The 7,230-nt window shown below is 41.5% G+C and overlaps 1 long non-coding RNA gene across 4 annotated transcripts; it reads left to right on the top strand.

Annotated features, from left to right (window-relative positions):
* Positions 1-2,431: 2,431 nt before the first annotated feature.
* On the top strand, positions 2,432-7,016 carry LOC119320146. Of its 4 annotated transcripts, none has more exons than XR_005154824.1 (4): positions 2,432-2,688; positions 3,831-3,981; positions 4,990-6,408; positions 6,489-7,016. It is a non-coding gene; the product is annotated as an uncharacterized LOC119320146 (long non-coding RNA). The 4 variants fall into 4 exon arrangements; XR_005154826.1 differs by having other exon boundaries at positions 3,831-3,988; XR_005154825.1 differs by lacking the exon at positions 2,432-2,688 and adding an exon at positions 2,710-3,716 and having other exon boundaries at positions 3,837-3,981.
* Positions 7,017-7,230: the final 214 nt, after the last annotated feature.

Raw genomic sequence — 7,230 nt, 5'->3', positions numbered from 1 at the left:
GTTTGTTTGTCATGCCTGCTATTGCTTAGAGTTGAGTCAGGTCCGATTCATCAGGGATGAATCAGAGGTGTGTGAATATGTCCTACTGTGTGTGAGCTAAGTGTGTGAACACGATTTGGTAAAGGTAGCAGTGAGAGGCCATGTAGGAGTACATGGTGGGTTGTATCATTGAAGCTGTCCTCAGGAACTGAGTTTTGTGTTTGTGATCCATGATTCAGCTACTACCATGCATTGGGCCCTGAAATATGACCCCGCTCGACTTCTTAACCACCCTAGACCTCTGTCCAGGAGTTGCAAGTAGTTTCTGGTGTTTGTAGTATGCTGGAGGCCGTGCGCAGCACTGACCGGAGGGGTGGGCTGTGATGCGGTAGGCACGTGGCCTGGTATACCGGGCGCCCGTTTAGTGTCACGGAACCCTGTACACATCGTTCGGGGCCGTATGTGGAAACCTCGGCCGGACTCCCTACGGATGGAACCTGAATAGGCGATAAACCTGGACTAGATACTTGAGTGTTTAGGTAGGTCGTGGTCTACACCCACGTCGGCTTTCGCTTGAAGTCTGCCGAGCACATGTCGTGTGCAGACGCTAAGTGGTGGAAACATGCATGAAGAAGTACACCCCTGCAGGGTTATAAATGATCTATTCGAATAGCCGTGTCCGCGGTAAAGGACTTCTGGGTTGCCTATAACAGTTCATAGACAAGTGAAAGTGGATACTCTAAAATGCGCAAGATAAGCGTGAGTGCTATGGATGGCGTTCTCGTAGGGTGACGAAGCGGATCCATAGTGGTGTATTGATATGGTGAATATGTGGACTCGTGTGCGCCACCTCAAAAGAGTTACTTGCAGTCGTAGTTCAGGATAGCCACCGAGTCAAAGCTGGCTTGCTGCAGTTAAACCCCACCATCCCTTTGTTGATAATGATGCATATGTAGTTAGTTATGATGTAAGTCTTGCTGGGTACAATTGTACTCACGTTTGCCTATTTTATGTTTTTGTAGAGAGACTTCGGTCTCGTTAGTAGTTCGACGTGGACTTCGACGTTTAGCTTGTTACCTCAGCTACGATCTTGTGCCCTCGGCAGGATCTAGTAGATAGTCAGGCTTCTCAGCCTTTTTCATTTGTACATGTCTGTACTCAGACATGTTAAGCTTCCGCATGTGTTTTGACCTATATGCTCTGAATGCTGGGTCGAGAGACTCATATTTGTAATATCTCGCTCCTCGGAGCCTAATGAATAAAATACTTGAGTTGTAGAGTCATGGTGTGATGCCATGTTGTATTTGCACATATCGAGCATATTGTGTGTATGTTATTGAAATGCTTGGTATGTGTCGGATCTGACTATCTAGTTATTTATCCTTAGTAGCCTATCTTACCGGGAAATGTCTCCTAGTGCTTCCACTGAGCCATGGTAGCTTGCTACTGCTCTGGAACACTTAGGCTGGCCGGCATGTGTCCTTCTTCGTTCCCGTGTCTGTCCCTTCGGGGAAATGTCACGCGATGAATACCGGAGTCCTGTTAGCCCGCTACAGCCCGGTTCACCGGAGTCCTGCTAGCCCAGTGCTACAGCCTGGATTTACTCGCTGAGGACCGACACGTTCGATGCTGGGTCATGGATGCCTGTCCCTGTAAGTTTGTGCCACTTTGGGTTTACGACTAGCCATGTCAGCCCGGGCTCCTTGTCATATGGATGCTAGCAACACTATCATATACGTGTGCCAAAAGGCGCAAACGGTCCCGGGCAAAGGTAAAGCGACACCCGCGGGAATACCGTGCGTGAGGCCGCAAAGTGATATGTGCTAGGTCGATGTGGCATTGAGTCGGGGTCCTGACAATAAAGCAGTTTTAACATAGTTTCTTTTAATGGAGCATGGTATAGTTGGTACTCCTGAGTCTCCTAGTTTCTTAGGTATTTCACCTTTAAAAGTATAATTAGCAAGCATGGTGGAAATTTCATCTTCCGGTATCTTTTTTTTATTTGTAAATAGCGGAGTGACCCGCGCATTTGCGCGGCTAGATTTATTATGTATTTTTATTTCCATTTTTATGTATTATTATGGTACTTTATTTAGTATGTTTTTGTTATACTGGTTTTACTCGGCCAAGGTTACTGTTCACTTTTAATGTAAATTTTTGACATGTATGTTCTTTTTATCTTCCATTATACTACTATATCGTATATCTATATATTGGTTCTGTGACCAAGCGGTCCGCTTACCAACAAAAATTGGAATGAATAAAAAAATATTCTAGTTTTGTGGCTTTAAGCATGTAAATTACGTGGCTTGAGCTCCTCGTGCAATTTTTTTAACATTTGTTTTCTTAAAAAAATAATCTCTCGCACATGTGTGATGTTCTGCCTCCATTTTGTTAGGAGACTTATTTCTTAGCCCAACTCAGCCCACATCATTGTGTTTGTTCCCGACAGCCAGCCCAACTCTCACGTCTATCCTAGAGACCCCCACGCCGCCGGCGAACTCCGGTCTCGTCGCTGGCCACCGCAAGACGGATTGATGTTGAATCTGAGCTTCTCTTCTCAATTCTATTCATCTGATCGAGCCCCTTCTGGCCGTGATACCAAAATCTGATATCCTATTGTGCGGATGGGTGCGCTGCTTAAGACGCACTGCGGACGGTGCGGCGCGGAGGGTTAGCCGGCGACCTTGGGCGGCGGAGGAGTCTACGGTATGAAGTCATTCGTACACTTCTATCGCCCTCTCCGTTCTAATTTCTGTAGCAGCTTATATTCAGGGGTCCTCATATTTAGTTGTTGTGTAAACTTATTTTGTGAAGGGCTATGCGCTAACCGAGTCTGTTTCGAGAGAAAAATAGATGTGGTAGAATATCCACGCTACAGTCGTTTGAGCGATGTGAAAAAGAGATAAACATCTCCATGCTACAACCTTTTTAAATAGGGGAGAAGATAGATGATGATTGGCAAAATAATCATGAGAGAGGTCGTGGATTGTGGAGGTTTGAGTGACTTGGAAATGGCTTTAAAACATAATCCATGGGTGATCTTTTTTATGGTCTCCACGGGTGATCACATGGTTGATGCAGCATGATCTTATCTGTGGCATTTTCTATGTAAAATTAGTTTACAAAAACAGAAGTGGTAAACGACTCTTTAGAAAGATCACAAATATATATGTATGCAGCTACTATGTGTTATGTTATTTTGTTTTAACCAACTGGACTTGCATTTTTGTTCTGTGACATTATACGGAAGTTCATAATTGTGTATTGAACATCTCCGCATGGGAAAAAAATAGCTTCATCGGTTCTGTGTTTACCCAGCCATTTTTTCCTATTTCTTGTTCCATTACATATGGTGTCCAAGTGTGATTGACTGATGGCCTTGTACTTGTGAAGCTAATATTCGAACGATTCTGAAAAATATTAGGTTGCATTTATTTGGTTATTAGATTATATCTTTAAACTGCTGCGATGACTATCAATGTTTTTTCACTGTTTGTCTAAAGAGTGTTTTGATCCTGCTACTGTTTTGATCCTGGCATTATCTAAAGAGTGTTTTGATCCTGCTACTGTTTGTGAAGGGAAAAGAAGTGCTTCATTGGAAGAGTTACAGCAAAATACTTGATAAAAGTAGATTTTAGTTGATGTCCAGACATAAGACAGTCTTTTGGATGTTAGTTAGAACCATACAAATAAATTAGATTGCGATGCAACACATGCAGATAAAAGAAGTGAAGGTACCATCTTGTTTTTCTCGGCCTTCCAAATTTCTTTTTTGAGAATTCACCCATTACTTGATTGGCTTGCTTTCAAAGCTGAGAGGGAGGCTGATGGTGCATGCTGAATCTAAGGCGCAGGTTGCACGCCGGCTTTGGTCCATGGGAAAAGGGAGGCGATGCATATAGTGAAATTGAGGGAGGAATAGAAAGATGTGAGCAGTGGCGGCATGTGGCAGCAAGATGTTACCTTGCTAATTGTTGGTGTTAACAGACATCTACCACTGTAAGTGGTAATGCTTTGCATCATGCATGATTGTGCCAAAAAAGAGATTATTAATTTTTAGCTCTAGTCTAAGATAAGTCTTCTTCCACATAATTGTTGAATAAGCATCATGGCTCCTTCAGATTTCATACCCAATGAATTCAGCAAGTCAGAAACAGATGTATTAACAAACTTCTGAGCCTCCTCATCAGATAAATTGCAGCTTGTAGTAGCTGCAAGGTCACTAATTGGTAGTCGAATATGATACCTACCTACCATGCCATTGTTGTTAGTGTAGAGTCAGTATAATAAATAAGTTCTTCAAATTAGTAGAATTGGCTTATTGAAGTGTTGTAGTTTCTGGGCATATACCGGAACTCTTGCCATAATACTTGCCATTTCCTTACCACCATTAAATATTTTGCTCTGACTAATCAGTATCTATTGATGGGAATAGAAAATCCTAAAAATGCACATACAGAAAAACAAAGTTAGCATTTCAAGAAATTATGGGACACAAATAAGTCAAATATTGTACCATTATAAGTGGTATAACTCTATTTTCGGATTGACGCGCTGCTTAACACCATGGATGGTGTGATGCAGAGGGTTATCCGATGAGCTTTGTTGAATGAGGAGGCTATGGTAGGATGCCTATTTTTTGAGAGACAATAGAAGAGGGAGGGGGATTTGGAGACTAATTGTAAGATAGATGAAAGTGTTGTTGATCGTGGCTTTTGTATGTCTGTAGCATGAGAGATTAGTAATGGCCTTTACTGTGTAAAGATAGTTCATGGATATTAATGAGCGGGCAGGAAATTTAGAAACATACAGTAGTTAAACTTTTAGAGAGTTAGGTGTGGCTTTACCTTTGAACTTAATTGTCCAAGTACAACATCTCAAGCCAATCATCAGCCATAACTTGCTCCATAGTTTTGCGTGAAAAAATTGAGATTATCTTTTTTGATCTTCAATAAAAACATAAATCTTTTTCCACATGTTTGGTGTATAATCTTTGGATTTCTTCAGATTTGCTGTCCAATGAGTGTACCCAGCGAGTTGTCGCCTTCCTAATTGTCGGTGCTGTCAGACTTGTACCACTGTAAGTGCTATTGCTTTGTGTCCTTCCCAGTGCAGATTCTCTCTTGTACTCCTTCCTAGGAATACCATAATATTGGATTTTTTCTCATGGTTCTCTTGAACTGAAAGGGCTACACGATAGACGAACTTCTACAAAGAACATAAAATTCGCAAAAGTGTATGTCCGGATGGATTTGAAATAATAATCGCAGTATGGCATCTACTCCTTATATTGGTTGATGTTAAGTATTGTTACTCCATCTCAGTAATATAAATAGTTTCTTAGTTTCACTGGATAAGCTTCTAATCATCTATATTTTTAGATTACCTACTTGTTCTTCTAGGTTCTGTTTCTTCTATTTTATCTCAAAACTGACCGTTTGTCTTCTTGCGGTCTTACTGCTGCGGTACCTGTATATTTTCTTTTGGCTCAGCGGGCCTCTGAGTCTTCATCTTCAAGCATTGTATTTTTTAATTTTGCTTGAAGGTTTTCTTTTCCTCACGTACAACCCTTTCCTTTCTTACTGGCACACTTGCTTCAGTGCATAGTCGATATGTGTCCCTTTCTTTTACCATTTGAGAGATAATGTGATGCTGATATTTGACTTCATGCCCATCCTCATTTACGACAGTCCTATCAGTACTGGGTGGTTCTTTCACATGCACCAGTTGATATAACACTTTTCCAAGTGATTTTTATTACTGTATTTCGTAACTGCAAAACAAAAAATATTGAAGAATTAAAGTCGCTCGTAATAATCCAAAAACAGATGTATAAAAATATCAGTTATCTTTTAGCCTGCATGTTCGGTTTCTTCCTTTCATGTTTTAACATTTCATAACTTCATGAGCCATCAAATCCTATGTACCATATATGCATTTGTAAGAAGAATTATTGAAGTAATTAGGAATATGGTACATACATTTTAATGTACTAAATGCAACTTTACCTCCTCAACTTTATTGTTCAAGTATGACATATCAAGCTTATCATCAGCAAAAAATGTTCATTTTATTGCATAGTTTTATGTGCCGAAGGTGAGATTACAACATTAAGCTTGAATCGAAAGTTAAGTCATAATCCACATAGTTGTTGTATAATCTTGGCACTTCTTCAGATTTTCCGTCCAAGCAGATCAAGAAAAAATATTCATAGCTGCATGGATGAGTGTTGTCCCGCACTGCACAATTTCCCCATCCATGTCGTAGAACGGATGTAGCCAACCTGTGAGGCATCAGTTGATTGTGCCCGCAACCGTATTTGCATCAAAACACCACCAGTACAGTACGTCCTCCATGCCTCCGGCCTCCAGCAAGCGACACAATAAGAAGCAGAGGAGACCCCGTGCTAGTATCGGCCGGTTGCAGGTGCGAAGAGCCTCCCTTCCCTTCTAGTGCCAAACTTGGTGTCATAGAACTTCACACCAGACACGATCAACACTCTGCAGATATTGATGTATCCCATCCCAAGCGGAGGCGTCAAACAACGCTGGCCTCTTAGGTCACGCCGCCTCTCCTCACTTCATTATCTCTAACTGCTGAGTGTTGGGTCCCAATGTAATCAGCGCCCGCCAGCCACCAGCCAAGACGTGAGAGTTGGTACATGGCGAGAGAGGTGGAGGAGGATCCGGAGAACAGGGGATTGATAGCGAGGTGGAAGAGGAGGCTTCAATGGGATTTTGCGGCTAATCGAGGACGGCCGACGATGCCAAAGTTGTGCATATCATGATCTGCATGCTGCGGAGGAGACCACAGGAGGAAGATCTGATATGAACATGTAACATGACATCATCCTTATAAATTAGTTTTATCTGTTTGGCTGGAGTCCAGTTGGTTTGTAAATCTCGTAACACATGTGCCTTTTTGCTTTACGGCAATAAACTGGAGCTAGATTGATTTGTAATCTCGTAACACATATGCCTTTTTGCTTTTCGGCAACAAAGACATGTTGTAACGCACCTTTTGCTACGTATAAACATGGTAAAATCTTTTTTATTCTCTTGTATCCTATACGAACACGTACGTACGCCTTTTGCTTTCGGGCAACAAAGATATGTTGTAACACATCTTTTGTTGCGTAAACATTGTTTTTTTCTTTTGGTAGAGCTACGTAAACATTGATAAATCTTGTACGTGTCAGATGATAAAAACTGTACACATTAAAGTTTTACGTAAATTTTAGATCTTTTA

The sequence above is a fragment of the Triticum dicoccoides genome, chromosome 6B (assembly GCF_002162155.2).
Source record: "Triticum dicoccoides isolate Atlit2015 ecotype Zavitan chromosome 6B, WEW_v2.0, whole genome shotgun sequence".
Lineage (NCBI taxonomy): Eukaryota > Viridiplantae > Streptophyta > Magnoliopsida > Poales > Poaceae > Triticum > Triticum dicoccoides.
Note: the sequence above shows the minus strand (reverse complement) of the source record. Positions and strands in the feature narration are given on the sequence as shown.